We start from the raw sequence: 19,536 nt of genomic DNA, 5'->3' as shown, positions 1-19,536 counted from the left end.
TATCTCCTTTTTCCCACCAATGCCTAAGAGCCAACCTCATCAGTGATGTCACTACAGCTTGATTGCCCTTTACTTGGCTCACTTTTGTTACATTTTAATTTCTAGAGTGGTACAGTGGTTAAAGCTACAGCCTCAGCACCTTGAGGTTACAGGTTCAAACCCACACTGCTCCTTGTGACCCTGGGCAAGTCACTCAATTGCCGCAGGTACATTAGATAGATTGTGAGCCCGTTCTAAGCTCCCCTGAGAGAACAGTATAGAAGTAAGATCATAGACTCTTAGATGTGCAGTAAGGTATCAGTACTCTAGACAGAGTAATGCACCTTGGAGTTCAAAGTAAAGGCCTGTTATGAGGAATAGGAAGGCAGTGGCATATATTATACCGTATTTTCACGTAGATAATGCGCACCCGTGTAAAACACGCACACGGGTATAGCGCGCGGGAAACCGAAATATATGTAAAAAAAAATTTTTATACCGCGCACACCCCTATACCGCGCATGCTGCCCCGACTCTCCCGTCGCCGCCCGACTCTCCTTTCGCCCGCCCCGACTCTCCTCTGGCCACCCCGACTCTCCTTTCGCCCGCCCCGATTCTCCTCTCCCCCTTGAAGTCCTGTCCCCACCCTGAAAGCCTGATGCCCCCCCCCGACGTCCGATTCACCCCCCCACAGGACCGCTCGCACCCCCACCCCGAAGGACCGCTCGCACGCACCCGCACCCCCACCCCGAAGGACCGCTCGCACGCATTCCCACCCGCACCCGCACCCCCAACCTGAAGGACTGTTCGCACCCCCAAAGCCTCCCGACCCCCCCCCCCCCATCATGTAGAAGCTCCTACCGGTGTTCTGCTGCTTCTTCTTGGCGGTCCCGGCCCTTCGCAGTTCTCCTTTAGAATTTTACATTGCTTATTTTATTTCAGAATTACCGTATTTTCACGCATATAACGCGCACGTTATACACGATTTTACAAACCGTGCATAACCTTGCACGTTATACGCGTGAGCACGTTTTACAACTTTTTTTTTACACAGTTCCCCCCCCGACGTCCGATTCACCCCCCTGCAGGACCGCTCGCACTCTGATGTCAGAGAAAGGGCGGGACCGCCGGAAGAGGAAGCAGCGCAGGCGCAGGGCTCACAGAAGGGCCGGGACCGCCAAGAGGAAGCAGCAGGACAACGGTAGGAGCTTCTACATGATAGGGGGGGGGGTCGGGAGGCTGTGGGGGTGTGAACGGTCCTTCAGGGTGGGGGTGCGGGTGGGAGTGCGTGCGAGCGGTCCTTCAGGGTGGGGGTGCGGGTGCGTGAGAGCGGTCCTTTGGGGTGGGGGTGCGAGCGGTCCTGCAGGGGGGTGAATCGGACGTCGGGGGAGGAACTATGTAAAAAAAAAGTTGTAAAACGCGCTCACACGTATAACGTGCAAGGTTATGCACGGTTTGTAAAATCGTGTATAACGTGCGCGTTATATGCGTGAAAATACAGTAATTCTGAAATAAAATAAGCAATGTAAAATTCAAAAGGAGAACTGTGAATAAGAATCCAGTGGACGAAGGATTGACAGTTGGAGAGCTAATGCAATTAGCTAAACTAGATACAGCTATTCTCTTTTGAAAGACTTTTGCAGAATTTGAGTGGGGAAGTATCTGGTGTTCTTTATTACAAGACAAATTTGCATCATCGAGTTTATTTAAAAATAAATTCTGTTTGTGGAAAATGTCACCACGAGTAGTTTAACTACACGTTAAAAAAAAATTGCAATAAACGGATGTAAATTCAATCCAAACTTTTTTTTTTTCCCCAGTAGGTTTAAAGATGTTTAAATGATTCTGTTTTCTATCGTTTAGCTAAACAGAACCATGCATTTCTATCTCACTTTCCAAATAAACCCGGTTCTCATTCCTCACCCCCCACTTAAACATGCTTGCACAGTCTTAACTTGTAGTAAGTAATATTTGCAGCAACTTCCCGATTGGAAACTGAAATTTATCAGGATTAAGGAAGGGCAAGTTTAAGACTCCTATTATATGACATATGCTGAATGGGTTTACCCTAGAATTTGTTATTAAGGATGTATGGAATTATTTAAAAGAGGTTTGCAAATTAAGAACATAAGAAAAGCTATTCTGAGTGAGACTGAGCTACCTTAAGCCCAGGATACAGTCTAGGCCAGAACTACCCAACAGATCCCCCCAAAAGAGTTCCACATTAGTTTTGTCATCCGCGCATGCTAAACGCATGATAATTAACTTTCTGTTAATGTTTTAGAGAGATCATGTCAGCAGTTCAGAATGGATTGGAGATATGTTAATCAGTTAGGGGATGATTCTATCCGTGGTGCACCGACAGGCGCCGCGTATAGAATAGAGAGTTGCACGGGGACAGAAATCCCACCCGTCCCCGCCAAAGTCCGACCCGTCCCCACCCGTCCCAGTGAGGAATCTCACCCGTCCTCAACCGTCCCCGTGAGGTATCCCCTCCGTCCCCATCCATCCCTATAAACTACAGAAATAGTTATTTCATTTAATTATGATACTGAATTAAAGGCTCTGGTAGAAACCCATTTACAAATAAGCAAAAAGACTTTATTAGTTTGAAAATATTAATTGGGAAGAATACATACTTTGTAAATGGGTTTCTACCAGAGCCTCTAATGTTTATAAATTTTTATCAACACAACTAATATACTACTTTATCCTAAAGCAAAAAAAAAAAAAAAAAGATAGAATTTTTTTTCCTACCTTTGTTGCCTGGTTTCTGCTTTCCTCATGTTCTCATTCAATTTCTTCCATCCACTGTCTCTCTTTTCTCTGCGTCTTCCATTTGCTCTGTTTCTGTGCCTCCCTTTCTCCCCCCTTCCAAATTGGTCTGGCACCCATCTTCTTCCCTCCACTCCCCCCATAGTCTGGCATCTCTGTCTTCTTCATTGCCAGCGTCTTCTCCCCACTCTCTCTTCCCCATTTCCTTTCAGCGTCCTTCTCCCCCCCATCTTCCCCATGTCCTGTCAGCGTCCTTCTCCCCCCTCTGTCTTCCCCATGTGCTTTCAGTGTCCTTCTCCCCCATCTGTCTTCCCCATGTCCTTTCAGTGTCCTTCTCACCCATGTCCTTTCAGCGTCCTTCTCCACCCCTTTGTCTTCCCCAGTGCTTACAGCGTCCTTCTCCCCCCTCAGTTTTACATTAAGCGCCTTTTCCTCTCCACTCCACCTTTCCTCCCTTTCTCCCTCCCTGCCCCTTACCTTTGTGGCGCTTACCCGCCCGACTGACAACAGAACAGGCCCGGTCCAACAAACCTTCCTGCCCTGTAGCCGCAAATCTAAATTACCTTCTTACAGCAGCTGGAGTATTGAAGCTGCTGTAAGAAAGTAATTTAAATTCGCGGCTACAGGGCAGGGAGGTTTGACGGACCGGGCCTGTTGTCGGTCGGCCGGGGGACCTGGCTGGCTGTGCTGCACCCGGGGCAGACTGCCCCCCCCCGCCTTGTACCACTGCTTTTTCCCTGCCTGCTCTGCCGCAACACACAGCCAAACGGAAGCCTTCACGATGTCAGCGCTGACGTCGGAGGGAGGGAGGGCTTTGCTTAAGTCCTCCCTCCGACGTCAGCGCTGACATCAGGAAGATTTTCGTTCGGCTGTGTGCGGCAGGGCAGGTAGGGAGATGAGCCTCGCGGCTGAATACATCCAGCCCCGCAGGAACTCCGTGACCCTTGAAGGCGTCCCCACGGGATCCCCGTGACCCTAGGGGGCGTCTCTACGGGATCCCCGTGACCCGAAGGGGGAACCCGTGGGATCCCCGCGGGTCCCGCGGGATTCCCGTCGTCCCCGTTCCCGTGCAGCTCTCTAGTATAGAATTGGGCTTACCGGCGCCCAGCAAGGAAATATAGGCAAGGGTTTCACAGGCCTACATTTCCGGATCCTTCGTGAATCACGGCCAGCATCGCCTAGTGACGCCAAAGGCCAGCGCTGACCCTAACCATGCCCACTGCCGGCCTTTGGTATCCCTAGGTGCTGGTAGGTGCCACAGACCAAGGTGCCAGTCAGGTAGGCTGCATAGTAGGGATGTTTATTTTTAACAAGTTTTAATTGGGTTTCAATGGCGCGACCAATTATCGTGCCACTTAAACCCAATTAAACCAATTAAGTTAGGCGGTGGTACGGCAGCTAATTTAAAGCGCCGCATTGAGAATCTGGCCCTTAAGTGCCGACATTACCCCCTTGTTAACTGGTCAGCAGGTCCATAATGCAGGAGCTCTTAGACCCTGATTCTATAAATGATGCCTAAGGTCAAGGTGCCTAGCTGATTTAGGTGCTTAACTTAATCAGAAAGCTTAATCAGCAATGATAATTATCAATTAGAACCTTGGAATTGATGTAAATTGGACTTAATTGGAAGGTAGGTACTAATTTGAGGTATGCGCTTACCAGAAAGTAGGCATGGTTAGGGGGAGGATCATGGGTGTGTTTTTCTTATACATAAGAACATAAGAATTGCCGCTACTGGGTCAGACCAGTAGTCCATTGTGCCCAAAAGTCCGCTCACGCGGCGGCCCCCAGGTCAAAGACCAGTGCTCTAAATGAGTCCATCCTCACCTGTGTACATTAGAGTTTAGCAGGAACTTGTCCAACTTTGTCTTGAAACCCTGGAGGGTGTTTTCCCCTATAACAGATTCCGGAAGAGCGTTCTAGTTTTCTACCACTCTCTGGGTGAAGAAGAACTTCCTTACATTTGTACGGAACCTATCCCCTTTCAACTTTAGAGTGTCCTCTCATTCTCCCTACCTTGGAGAGTGTGAACAGTCTGTCTTTATCTACTAAGTCTACTGTAGGCGCCTCTTTTGGACTTAGGCATACTCATTTAGGCCAAGAAAGCCTTAGCATAAATAGGATGCACGTAAGGTTCGGACACCTATCCATACCTAAGCCCACTTTAGGTGCCACTAAGCCTACCTTTTATACAATCACGCTTAAGCGCCACACTACTTGGTGTCTAAGTTTTAGGTGCCCATTTATAGAATTGGGACCTTGTTGCTGCTGTTAGGTGCCATTGCCTCGTGCTCGAGTCCTAGCGACTTGATGAATTACAGATCTAAAAAGAAATCGGTTTTGTGCTAGTCCGGAAAGGACCTCCAGCGTCGTCCCCATGGTTGTTTTCAACGTGTCCAGCCATCTGATTGCAGGTCGCCTTCTTCGACTGGTTCCTTCGATCTTCCCAAACACGATGTCCTTCTCCAGCGATCTCTGAGGGTGTGACCAAAATAAGACAGTCATAACTTCATCATTGGAACTCTCTCCCGAAAGAGCTGGTGGAGGAAACCACCATTCTAGGATTTAAGGGGAAATTGGACGCACATCTTCTTTCAGGAGGCATTGAGGGATACGAGTGACTAGTGTATTCGCCAGAGTACGCCTGGCTGAGCCTCCGCGTGTGCGGATCACCGGAATGGATGGACCCCAGGTCTGATCCGGTGCAGGCATTTCTTATGTTCTTATTTGGGCTTCGAGTGACATAGCTGGTTTGACCTCTTCAAAAATCGATTATATTAGTTCTTCTGGTGGTGCACGGTACGTCTAAAATCTTAAGTATTCCTGCAGATTTTATTTATTTTTTTTTTTTAAATTGCAAAAACAGTATGCTAACAGTAGCATATGACCATTTATTCAACAAAGAGAAAAAAAAAATCTCTTTATGATGATTGTGCTAAAAAGGGGCTTAACACGCGGGGAAGTCCTATATAAGGACACACAAAGCCCAATTCTTAGCATAGCTTAGTAAAAAGGCCCCTTAAGGCTACCTGGCTAATACTTTATTTTTTTTTTGGGGGGGGGGGGGGGACTTTTCCTCCAGGACCTTGCCCTAATTCTCGTTTGAATTCCTCTGGTTATCTTAATCACCTCCTCCAGCAACAGATTCCACAGTTTAATTATGAGAAACTTTCTATGTTTTGTTTTCAATCTGCAGGTCATTAATTTCACGGCATGCCCTTTTATTTTCGCGCTGTTTGACAGGTTAAACAGCCATTCCTAATTTAACTGCTCTGCCTGGCTCATAATTTACCTTGCAGAAAATACATATGTTTGCTGAACATTTTTTGTGATCCTCCTTTTATTTTATTTTTTTTTTAAGAAATAAAGTTGTTATTCCCAGCGTTTTCAGTGTATCTGTCTAGATCAGGGGTGGGCAACTCCGATTCTCTAGGGCTGCAATCCAATCGGGCTTTTAGGATTTTCCCAATGAACATGCATGAGATCTATTTGCATGCACTGCTTTCAATGCAAATTCATTGGGGAAATCCTGAAAACCCGATTGGATTGGGCCCTCGAGGACCGGAGTTGCCTACCCCTGGTCTAGATCCACCAGTAGACTATATGGCAGGGGTAGGTAATTCCGGTCCTCGAGAGCCGGAGCCAGGTCAGGTTTTCAGGATATCCACAATAAATATGCATGAGGCAGTGCATGCAAATCTATCTTATACTTATTCATTGTGGATATCCTGAAAACCTGACTTGGCTCCGGCTCTTGAGGACCGGAATTGCCTACCCATGCTATATGGCAACAATAAATTTTCATGGATCTACTGTAGATGGCCATGGATTTGCTGGAGTTAGCAAAATTTCCAGTTTAGCTTTTCTGTTAATTTTAATTGAAGCAGAGATTTTATTTCCTTTGTGTAAAATGTACCGCTAATATCTCCTCATTATCACCCTATAAAAGACTTTCTCCCTCCCTCGCCTCCTCCTGCTTCTATCTCCGTACTCCCCTCTCTCTTTCTTCTGCATTCACTTGAATTGTACGTCACTTTGAATCTAACTAGGCATAGAGTGACTCACAAATTGTAGATCAGATTAGATGCAAACTGGAGATGAAATGGTCGTTGCATCTTATTACTTGACTTTCTGTATCCTAGTGATCCAGTTTAGCATTGGCCCATTTCTCTTACCGTGTGTTCTTTGGAGGATACATTGTTGGAAAATATTTTGGGAATAGAAAGAAAATGTGTGATAGAAAAAAAAAATCCAGAGCAGGAAATATACAGTCTTAACACCATCAATAAAATATCACAACGATAGCCGCAGTGCTACAGTCTGTTGGGGCTTGGTTTGTTGGACTGATTCTTGAGCAAAAGGGCTGTGAGCAGATGCCAGGGTTTGTTCCTGGAAACATTTATAACAATACAGATCCGCGAGAGACGGTAATGGTATAAACAGGACAGAGGAAATACCAGAACGGCAAACAGATGCAATTGATTCTGTGCCTGGAGGAATATTCCATTTGTTTATTTTGAGTCCAGTCGATGTAAATCCAAAAACTGTGTTGCTGTCAGCAAGACACTTCGCAGACATTGAAATGTGCTGTGACAGTGCTCCTGCTTTCCTGATGCAGCATGTCAAGGGCTTAAAAACACCAGCAGCCCATCTGTAGCTTAGTGCAAGCGTTGTTCAGGAGAAAAATGATTGGACTCCAACATATGAGTAGCTATGAAGTGTGGGCCAGTATATCGTAGCTCATGTATTGTAATACCACCATTAAAGCTCAGATATCGTAACTCATGTATCGTAACACCATTACAGCTCATGTAAACTGCTCTGAATTGACTGCCGTCCTTGGTTAACGGTATAGAAGCTTTCAAAAACAAAACAATAAATGCTGCCTAAGCTCACCTAAGGTGTAGGAGCTGCTTGGTATGGATGTCAATCAACCACTAGGCTAGCAAAAAAGCAGAGAAAAACAGGTCTTCAGACCAAGTGCACTTTATTGGCAATCAAATGAAGTATACATTTACATGACTCGGCTTTAGGGCCTGCTTCAGGAGTTCTACAGTCTGTAATAGAAAAACATGAGACATAGATGTCCAAAAAGCATTCTAAATCAGCACTCGACGTTCTAATTGCCAGGACGTCCAAGTGGAGCACGAGATGGGCATAGTGGAGATGTGTTATGGGTGGGCTTCGGGCAGTCTCAAGGGCGAGTTAGATATGGATGTTTTGCTGCGATAATCAAACATTTTGCAAGAAATCCTGGACAGAACTTATACGTTTGGAACTAGACCTATTTTGGAAGGGTCTTAGTGCCACAAAGGTGACCAAACTGACTAGATGACAACTGCATGCATCAAAGTAAGACACCCCCACAGTCCCCCAGTGCTCACGGACCCCCCTCACACTCACAAAGATCAGAATACAAACGTATGCACTTGTCTCCAGTACAGCAGCACCTAATATAAGAAAGCCTAGTAGAGCTCCACACAGGTGTCTTAAGTAGCATGGTAAGTAGGATGGTGAACCATAGAGAGGAGTAGCAAGTCCCAAAAGTCACTCTAACCATTACATTTATGGTGGAAAGTGTGAGTCCACCAGGCCCCACCCCCCAAACCCCCCTCCTTCCACTCTACTCTACTGTCATATACGTGCCACTTGCAGTCATAAGGGCATTGGGGTTGTAGACAGGTGGGTATAGTGGGTTTGGGGGGTGTTTTGGAGGGCTTATTATAATCTATAAGGGAGTTCAGGTAAGATGTTTATCTGGCACCCTTTATGTGAAGTTCACAGCAGTGCCCTCTAAGGTGCTCTAAGGTGCTCTGTTGCCATGTCAAAGAATTCAATCAGATTCAGTTGGCATGATTTCCCCTTGGTAAAACCATGTTGTTTCAGATCTTGTAACCCATTGGATTCCAGGTAGTTCACTATTCTTTCCTTCAGCAGAGCTTCCATTATCTTTTCAACCACTGAAGTGAGGCTTACCGGACTGTAGTTTCTGACATCTTCTCTGTTACCACTTTTGTGAAGAGGGACCACATTCATTTTTCTCGAATTCCATGGAACCTCTTCTGTCTCCATGGATTTATTCAACAAATTTGCAAGCGGTCCTGCGAGAACTTCTCAAATTTCCCTCAATACCCTAGGATGAATCTCATCAGGTCCCATGGCTTTGTCCACTTCCAGTTTTCCCAGTTGTTCATAAACACTTTCTTCCATGAACGGAGTGATATCTACTCCATTTCCATATATACCTTGGTAAGCCAACCAATGTCCTTCTCCAGACTTTTCTTCAGTGAATACAGAAGTATTTGTTTAGCACATTTGCTTTTTCCTCATCACTTTGGACATATTTATCAGCATCTTTTAGTCTCACAATTCCATGTCTAGTCTTCTTCCTTTCTCCAATATACTTAAAAAAAAGTCTTGTCTTTTCTTTTTACCTCTCTAGCCATTTTTTTTTTCTACATGCGCTTTTGCCAATTGTATTTCTCTCTTCGTTTCTTTGAATTTTATCTAGTATTCTTTTTTGTGTTTCTTTTCTGGTGTTTTCTTTGTATTCCTTGAATGCTGCCTCTTTTGCTTTTATTTTTTCAGCCACCTGTTTTGAGAACCACAATGGCTTCCTTTTTCTCTTGTTTTTATCAACTTTCTTGCAGAGTTCAATTGCCATTTTTGTAGCTTTCAGCTTGGACCACCATCTTTCCACTTCCCTTAAATCCTCCCATCCAAATCAGTCCTTTCTTCAGGAATGCTCTCATTTTACTGAAATCAGCACGCTTGAAATCAGGGACTTTGAGTTTTGTGTGGCCGCGGTTCGCTTTGACTTTTAAATGAAACCATACCGTATGATGATCACGGCTACCAAGATGGGCACCCGCCCAAACATTAGAAACACTTTCTCCATTTGTGAGCACCAGATCTAATGTTGCCCCTTCTCTCGTTGGTTCCATTACCATTTGTTTGAGCAGAGCACTTTTGAAGGGCATCCACTATCTCTTTGCGTATTTCTAACTCTGCAGTTGGGATGTTCAGGTTCACATCAGGTAGGTTGAAATCAGCTTATGGATCTCTGTGACCAGCTCTTTGTTCAGCTTCCCTGTTTGTGTCGGATGACTCCTGTGTTTACAGAGGTTCCATCTTCTGTATTCAAGCTGATCCAAAATGCTTTCTCTGTTCCCTAGGACCCCCTGTATTTCAGTTGCTTTAATATTGGTTTTCACCTACAGTGCCCTTCTTCACCCCTTCGGCCATCTCTATCCTTTCTAAAAAGATTATAGCCCATTATGATTACATCCCACTCATGGGAATCATTGAACCTTGTCTGTCAGTAGTGTAGTGAGGGGGGGGGAGGCCCATCCTGTGCGCCATGTTGATTCTTATTCCTCCCTTCCCCTTCTTATTCCTCCCTACCCCGATCTCGCCTGCCACGCACCCCCCTTTCCCTTCCCCCATTCCTCTAGTTGAAGTTTGTTGTTCACGGTGGTCAACAATGTGCTATTCGTGACCCTATCGGCTCTCCCACTGACGTCACTTCTGGGTGCCGTGCATAGGAAATGACATCAGAGGGAGACCTAATGGGGTCGCGAGGAGCAGTTGCTGACTGCTGCGAGCACCAACTTCAACTAGAGGTACAGATTCTATAAAACGTGTCTCTTGGTGCAATTATCAATCAACCACTAGACACCGTTTAGAGAATCATGCCTAGCAAAGCCTGAGAGGCGTCGCTAGGTGTCCTAAAGGTAGGCATCACTCCATTAGGCCAGCTTTTCACTTGTCTAATTTACAGGTGCCTAAGTCAACCACACCTATTCTCCGTCCATAACCACACCTACTGTTTAACATAAGCGCCGTTAGGCATCCTTAGGCGTGGGAGCGCGTCACTAGGCATCCTAAGAGTTTGACGCCAAACTCTTAAATTGTTTAATTGATCTTTTTTTTTTTTTTTGGGACTGACTGAAAACCATCACAGTCAATTGCCATGTCAATTAAGTCAATTAAAAAAAAAAAAAATAAGCAAGGCGCTAACCCCGAATTTAGATGTGTCTAGGTGGCCACAATTAGGATGCTTTGCGGTGCCTAATTTAGGCTCTATTTATATGGCCCCGTTTCTGCATTAGCTGTTTTCATGCATGTTCATTAACATCCCAATGCACTTTAGTAAAAGGGCCCCATGGTTTATTTATTTATTCGGCTGTGATCTTCATTGGAACACTCTATGGTGACTAGATGAGAATGTTTACTATAGTGAAAGGAACCACAAAGTTGGATAAAGGCACTGAACTTAATTCCAGTGTTTACGAACCCTAAGTGCACTGGCATGAGGAGAATGATCTGTCTTAAGTTTGATAGTAGCCTAAGAAAGGAAACAGATGGTTAACAGTATGAATTTAGCATCCAAGTGTCTTCTTAACAGGGTCCAGTGGAACAAGAAAAGATAAATCTATCAGCCGTTTCCTTTCTGGATGAAGCTGAAGCATGACATGAAAATTGAGATGTGCTGACCTAGCTTTTGATGAGAAACAGGTGGGAAGACTCTTCTGACATATCTCTAGAAACTACTACCTGGAGAAAATGTATTGGGAGCTCCCTCTGCTAACCAATGATGGATTGTAGCTTAATTTACGGGGGGGGGGGTAGGGGGGGGGTTAAAGCGCCAGAAGGCCTAAAGAGAAACTCACCCTTACACAGTTTTGCTAATTGGGGATTTGAATTTATCAGTATAGTCCATATGCTCTCAGAATCCTGCATGCTGCTGTGGTCTTCAGATGAATTGATATACAGTATTTGTGATATAGATAAAGAATCCTTTGATTCACATTCTGAATTCATTATCCATAACAAATTTGAAAACCAGAGAATGATATTGAAAAGGTACTTATTCAGTTAGCTGGTGATACTAACTAGAGGTACTAGCAGGAAGGATAGTATAGAGCAGTAGTTCCCAACCGTGTCCTGGAGGACCCCCCAGGCCAATCGGGTTTTCAGGCTAGCCCTAATGAATATGGATGAAAGAGATCTGCATATAATGGAGGTACCAGGCATGCAAATTTGCTCCATGCATATTCATTAGGGCTATCCTGAAAACCCAACTGGCCTGGGAGTCACCTAGGACAGGGTTGGGAACCATTGATATAAAGCATATACAGTGGAACCTTAGTTTACGAGCATAATTCGTTCCAGAAGCATGCTTGTAAACCAAGTTACTCGTATATCAAAGCGAGTTTCCCCATAGGAATAAATGGAAACTCGCTTTGATTCGTTCTACCTCCTCCTCCCCCCCCCCCCCCCCCCCCGAGACTACTGGCACTGCTCCATCACCCCCTCCCCCTGCTCAAACTGGCATCACACCCCCCGAACTGGCATCGCAAACTCCCCCTCCCGCGAACAGCCCCCTCGCGAGAACCGCATCGCACCCCCGTGCAGGAAACGGCATCCGCCTGCCCTCCCAAACATGCTCCTTACCCCATCTGCTGCTTGTGCGAGTGAAAGAAAGCTCCCGCTTCTTGCCTGGGCTGGGCCTTGAGCATCTGCGCATGCTCAAGGCCTTCTGGCTCTCGTTCTCTTGGAGGGAAAAGCCTCAGAAAATGTAGCACACGCCAGCCACCCCAGCGGCTCAAGTCCTGCCCCAACCAAACCTCGTGGGCATAGAAAACCTCCTATTTGCCAAATTCAAAATGGCTCTGTGCACAGAGTTACTTTGAATTTGGCATGAATATGCCCACGAGGTTTGGTTGGGGCAGGCCTTGAGCCGCTGGGGTGGCTGGCTTGTGCTACATTTTCTGAGGCTTTTCCCTCCCTTTTTTGCATTTAAATTAACTGGTGCAGGCCAAGTTGGGTTGGTTTGTGATTGTTGGGTTTTACTGAAGTCTCTATTTCTTGCACCATATGTGGTGAAAGTGTCACGTTGTGATAAAATAAGCTTGAAACAGGTGCCTACTTTGCTTTCACAAATGCATCACTTGTTAAAAAAATTGCCCATATAATGCATTTCAGTGCTTTGAATGTAAATACCCATAAAAGAAAAGCATTACTATGCAGCTAATCCTGTCCTTTCCTTCTCTTAATATAGAATTCTGTAAAACCATGTCACTTTCCCTCCCCCTCCTCCCCCCCATAAAAGTCTGTTTTACTTAGTATCAAATTACTCTGAAGTACAGACTGGATCCCCCCAAAGTGGTAACTAGCATTTGGAACGTTTTGGCTCGTTTCACTGACCCCTAATCTATGGATATTGAATATACCCTAGAGAAATACTTGAAGCTTGCCTAGAATTTGAAGATCAGATACAGTTTCAATCTTTTCTCAGTTCAGGAAGATTCCAGGATTTGCCCCCCTTTGATTTAATTCTGTGTCTCTTCCTAAAAATAATTCAGTATCGACGAGGTAGGAAAATGATCCGGTGCACGTCTGAAGGGCGGGGGAAATCAATGCTATGGAAACTCAGTAAAACGAAGGAACGATCAAAGACTGCGCGACGGTTTTCTTTCTCCTGTGAAAAGCCACATAGTATATACTCCGAGACGAGTCCATCTGCAGTTTGTAACAAAGTCAGCAATTAGAACAGAAAATAGCGGCTCTCGTGCTGTCTTCGTTTCCATAAACACAGCCATTGTGGGTGACCTAAAGGTACAATTTACAAGGTTTCAAGCTGTTGTTTGGTTCCAGAAGAGAGTGGCTGCAGAAACCAAACACGTCGCCAGCCAAGTAGAGCATTAGTACCAGAAGAAAACAAGATAACAAACCAAGATTGAGGCGTGATTCTGATTTGTTCGATTTGTATACAGCTATGTCTCGTCTGTACCAGCCTTTTCATCATTGAAAGGAGACAATACAAAAGTCCCAACTGGTATGTTCTAGTTCTGTAATTTTATAATTACCTGGCATATGTCAAACTAAATATTAGCCGGACAACTTTTGGCTGTATACAGTGGCGCAGTAAGGAGGGATGGGGGAGTGGACTTCTCCGGGCGCCACCTCTCTGCCCTCACACACCATGCTCGTGCCCTCCCACCCCCCGTGTACCTCTTTCCATCTTTGCCAGCATGAGCAATTGCTCTGGCCTGCTGCTCACGCCGGCCTGGCTCCCTCTGAAATCACTTCCGGGTTGCGGGGCCAGGAAATGACATTGGAAGGAAAGTCTGCACCGACATGAACAGCAGACTGGAGAAACTGCTCGTGCTGGTGAAGATTTAAAGAGGTATGATTGTGGGAAGGGAGGGTGTGAGTGTGGCATAGGGGGTGTAGAAGGATTGGGGGCAGAGAGGATGACACGTGGGGGGGGGGGCTTTCTACCCCTCATTATGTCACTGGTTGTAAACACTCTTTTAGATTTAGGAGGCCATTTCAGAAGGCTTGACTGGCTCTTTCAAGTGTGAATAGTCTGCCCAATGTTCAAAAGTATCCTCTCCTACCAGTTAAATCTCGCTAAGCAACCCAACATCTGATTTTCAGTTGCACTTAACTTAGTACATGGAGGCAGATAAAGACCTGTGTCCAGTGGCGTAGTAAGGGGAGAGGAGAGTGCGGTCCGCCCCAGGTGTCATCATGAACTTGCAGCTCAGGTCGATGTCAGCTCTCTCCGACATCACTTCTGGGTCCTGCGCTTAGGAAGTGTCATCAGAAGGAGAGCCAACATGATGCGGCCAACAAGTTCTTGATGCTGCTCGTGCTGGGAAAATTAAAGAGGTACGGGAAGGGGGAGAGGACGTGTGTGGTGGGAGGGTTGTGAAGGAGTGGGGGAGGGGCCATTAAGAGGGCGGGGAGGGGCGCTGCCACCCCAGACGCCACTCACCCTCGCTACGCCACTGCCTGTGTCATCCATCCAATCTGCCTAACCATCACATTCACTATCATGGCAATGTTGAGCTAACAAGATCTGTACTCGGATAAAACTCGCTCCTGAGCCATTCCTTGCCATCTTCAGGGCCCAGCCACTGAGGCGACATTAAAACCCAATCCATCCGATCCCGATCTGTCCGTCTACACATGGGACACGGACCACAGAAGTCAGCCCGGCATCGCCTTCACTTCCCTACCACTGGAGCTGCCGTCAAAGCCAACCCCAGCCCATCTCGAAGTCTCTGCTATATATGGCAAGGGAGGCATCTTTTCAACCAATAATCAAGTCCTTATTTAGATAAAATAAGGTTATCCAATTTGGATATGGCCATGGTGTATTGACAATGCTTGCGGTTCTATATCTACCACTAAGCTAACTGTGGACAGACCTCAAACGCCCAAGCGTTTAATAATAATGAAAGCAAAAACACTTCGACGGGGCTTTGAACATCATCATTGGTCTTATGCAGTGGCGTACCAAGGGGGGGGGGGCGGTCCGCCCTGGGTGCCAGCCATGAGGGGGGTGTTCCCGGCCTGGGAGTCATGGTCCGGGAACTTAACCTTCTCATGGCCCAGTGCCAAGGCTCTGGATAGTCCCCATGGCCCAGCATGTTCTCAGCCTTCTCTCCCTTTACCATCTGTGAAGCTGAAAAAACTGCCGGCCTCGGCAGTGATTCAGCTATGTCGCTTGTGGCTCCCTTTCCTGTTTTCCACATCTGCCAATGACGCAACTTCCTGTTTCCGCCCGGGTGGATTGCAGAGGCAGATACAGAAAGCAGGATGGAGAGCCGCAGGCAACGTAGCTGAATCACTGCCAAGGCTGGCAGTTTTTTCAGCTTCACAGAAAGTAAAGGGAGAGAAGGCTGGGAACATGCTGGGCCATGGGGACTATCCAGAGCCTTGGCACCGGGCCATGAGAAGGGAAGTTCCCGGACCATGACTCCTAGGCTGGGAACACTCCCTCAAGGCTGGCACCTGGGGAGAACATTACAAAAAATATTTTTTTACATTGGGGGTGGGGGTGTCAAAAATAATGGCAGGGGGTGTCAAAAAACAATGGGCCCCGGGTGTCACATACCCTAGGTACGCCTCTGGTCTTATGTCCTCAGCGTGCTTTTTTTTTCTTTTTTAACTATATGTGTAATTCACACCTACAATAATGTGCTTTTATATTACATGATCGATAATTGGCAGTGTTAAAGATATTCTTTTCTCGTCTAATTCTTCTTTTCCATATATTGTAGCTTATTCCATTCAGAATTCAACCGAATAACATAAATAGCACTTAGCTTTGTTCCCAGCGGAACCTCGGCCTGTCCGTTGCACTGCAAAAACGGCTTCCCAGGAGGGGTAGTGCTATATTTCAGTAGGAAAACCAAAATATTTTTATCGATCGATTTACAAGTGCACTAAAGAGAAAAACACAAACACCAATAACTGATTGGACTATGTTGGTGCATCCAACTTAAGCCTGCCTTATTTTTTATATCTATTTTATACATAAAAATCTGATAAAATGTGTATTATATTGACACTAAATTGCTATTTAAGTTAGCAAAATCACTTCATCGCTACATAGTTTAAACTAAAAGGCTTACTGGTAGCCTCACTTTCAAAACAGAAATTGACTTCTAAATATTGATTGTCTGCTTTCTAAGATATGAAATCTGAAAAACGATCTCATGGAAATCATTAGGTTTGTTGAAATGAAATGCTCAGAAACTAACTCTTTTTTCCTTCAAATATTATGTCAATGACAAATCACCCTTTACTGAATGAAGCGTCATTAATTTGGGAGCAGCGAATGAATCGCCTCTGAGGCTTAATGCCCATGGGTAGAATCGCACATGGTTTTGAATATCTCCTTAAATGAGTGAAACGGGGAAGCCCCATTGAGCAATAGCATCATCTTAACAAAACCAGTTGACAACTGTTCCAGTCACAGAAGCAGAGAACTGAAAGCATTGGCAGTGTATCCAGAACAAAGCTAAGTATAAGCAAGGCTTCATTGTGATTGGAACAAATAATAATAATAATTTATTCTTATATACCGCCAGACCAGAAAAGGTTCTAGGTGGTTCTCAACAAGTAGAGCTGAGCATTGCAGTGAAAAAAAATACAATTCATAATACAAATACATCAAATTATAAAATATAAGAAAAACATAGTTATTTTAAAAGGCAAAAGAGTGTGTTAGGATACAAACTTATCAAATAGTTGTCTTTAATAATTATCTAAAATAGAAATAAGAAGAAGCTCCTAGCATGAGTTTTCCAAACCAAACATTCACGGCCTCTTTTACAAAGCCGAACTAGTGGCTGCCGTACGGCAACAGCCCTGAAGCCCTTCAAATCTCTATGGGCTTCGGGGCCGCTAGCGCGGCTTTGTAAAAGAGGCCGTTAATTTAGCAGCCTGAAAAGAGAGGGTTCTCTCAAGAAATCTCTTATAGCGACATAATTTAATAGAAGGGTATGTAAACAAATGAACTCTATGTGTAGGCTTATTTGAGTGGTTCAAAGAAAAGTGAGAAACAAGGTAGCCGAAGATTGATTTATAACAAATGCATGTAAATTTAAACAAGATTCTGGCCTCAAGTCAGCAACCAGTGAAGTTTCTGATAATAGGCAGTAATGTGCTCTCATTTTTTTAGGCCAAAAATCAGTCGGACTGCAGTGTTTTGAACCACTCTCAATTTTTTAAAGATTTTCTTGTAGGCCCAATAATCGAGGATACTTAAAACAGACGACTGCACCAACAAACGAAATGAAGCTTTATCAAAATATATATTTTTTTTAGAATTCTTTATTGATTTTCAAACGTTAATAGTGCAATACAAATAATTTAAATGTAAACACTAGAGAAAACACACTTTAAATACACAAACAATTCAGAATACAATAATTTCCTCCCTCCATATCTAATACAAGAAGAAGTACATATTGATTTCAAAAATATAGATAATTAAATATAACACAATAATTGCAGTCACAAGAAAACCACACTATCCCTCCCCACCCCTCTCCCTCCACCTTGAATGTGCATATTTAAGGGTAAAAATGATTTTCAATCTTTACAGTATCTTGTTAATGGCTCCCAAACATCCCTAAATTTCTTAAAATGCCCCTGCTGTATGGCTATTACTCTCTCCATTTTAAATATATGACACAATGAATTCCACCAAAAGCTATAGTTTATCCTATCCCAATTTTTCCAATTATTCTTAATATTTTTTAACGGTGTGAAGTTTACCCCATCATGACTATCAATATCAATTAAATTGTATATGTTTGAAAAATGAAATATTGATAGAGTAGGGGGGAAAAGAAGACTAATGATAGCTCGCAGGAAGTTGAAGCGACAAGACTAGTTCTAAAGTTACACAACCGCGAGCACTTGAGGTCATCTTTCCCCACAAAATCAATACTTCAAAATTTTTTTTTTAAAAAAAGAGTTAAATAAAGAAAAAAAAAAACATATATAAGGAAAGAACACATTCCTTAAGTTCATCATTCAGTAAAGGGTGATTTGTAAAAAACTAACTCACCATATTATATTCTAAAGTACACTTCTCCCTCAGTATTCATGGGGGATAGGGGCAGAACTGGACCGCGAATTGAGAAAAACCGTGAATATCTTCTCGTCTGGCTCTGACCCACCCCTGCCTCCCACCCGCCTTCCCCCTGGCATCCTGGCCTTACCTGGTGGTCTAGCAGGCTTTCGGGGCAGAAGCGATCTTCCTATGCTCCTGCCCCGTGCAGATCGCCAATAGGAAATGACTGCCGTGAGTTCCCGTAGTCTCTTGAGACTACGTCGGGAACTCCCCACAGCCATTTCCTATTGGCGCTCTACATGGGGCAGGAGCATAGGAAGATCGCTCCTGCCCGAAAGCCCGCTAGACCACCAGGTAAGGCCGGGATGCTCGGAGGGAGGCTGGAGAGAGGCGGAAATGTGCTAAACTATGGGGGGGGGGTCCTCCTCCCCCCCAAATTGCAAATATGTGAAATCGTGAGTGTTGAAACCGCGAATGGGGAGGGGGAAGTGTACATGATTTGTTTAAAAAAACATAAGGCAGAATGAAGTAATCAACAACCAGCGTTGATTTGGAAGCTCAGCTGAGTAGATTAAACTATCTACTCAGTTTTCATTTCACTGCAATGCTACATGAAAGAAATAACTTCTAAAACTAAATTGCTGCTTCCAAATTAAAGATCTTTTGGCTTTGTTAAAAGTATCCCTTATATATTTGTTGGTACATTGTATCTTAAAGTTTACCGATTGCTACTCTGGTGTTTGTTAAACATATATCATCAGCTGTTTCTTAAAGCACTACTTTATGACATATTTCTCTCTTTTTGGCTATCTCTAAACAAATAATTATTACATTCTTTCAAACTTGCTTTACAAACCTTGTCACTTTCTACCTGGCTCATATATTTTGGAGCCAACTAAAATGCTGCTTTTTGTCCATGCATGAATAATTAATGAGAAAGCCACGTGTGTGTGTGTGTGGGGGGGTTTTTTTTTTTTTGGTATGGTCATAATAGCTGTTAAACTTAAACATTTACTGCTAAATCATACATTTCTATAACACCATTGAAGTTATTGTTATACATTAACAGAAATGGATACTTAGTACCTGGCTGTTACACTCTCGAGTCAAGTGCTTACTGCCCTGTTTCTGACTTACTAATGAAAAAATGGCGGCTGAGTTAAAACAAAAACAAACAAAAAAAAACTCCCACCTCGATTCTGATCTGACCAATCATTTCACTCTATTCTAACCTGAATCACAGCTGCTGAGTTAAAAAAAAACCAAAAAAACACCTGGCTCTGATCTGACCAATCATTTCACTCCATTCTAATCTTGAATCACAGCTGCTGAGTTTAAAAAAATTCAATTCTGATCTGATCAATCATTTCACTCCATTCTAATCTTGAATCACAGCTGCT

This window comes from Geotrypetes seraphini, chromosome 7 (genome assembly GCF_902459505.1).
Source record: "Geotrypetes seraphini chromosome 7, aGeoSer1.1, whole genome shotgun sequence".
NCBI classification, from domain to species: Eukaryota; Metazoa; Chordata; class Amphibia; order Gymnophiona; family Dermophiidae; genus Geotrypetes; species Geotrypetes seraphini.
This window is presented reverse-complemented; position numbering follows the sequence as displayed.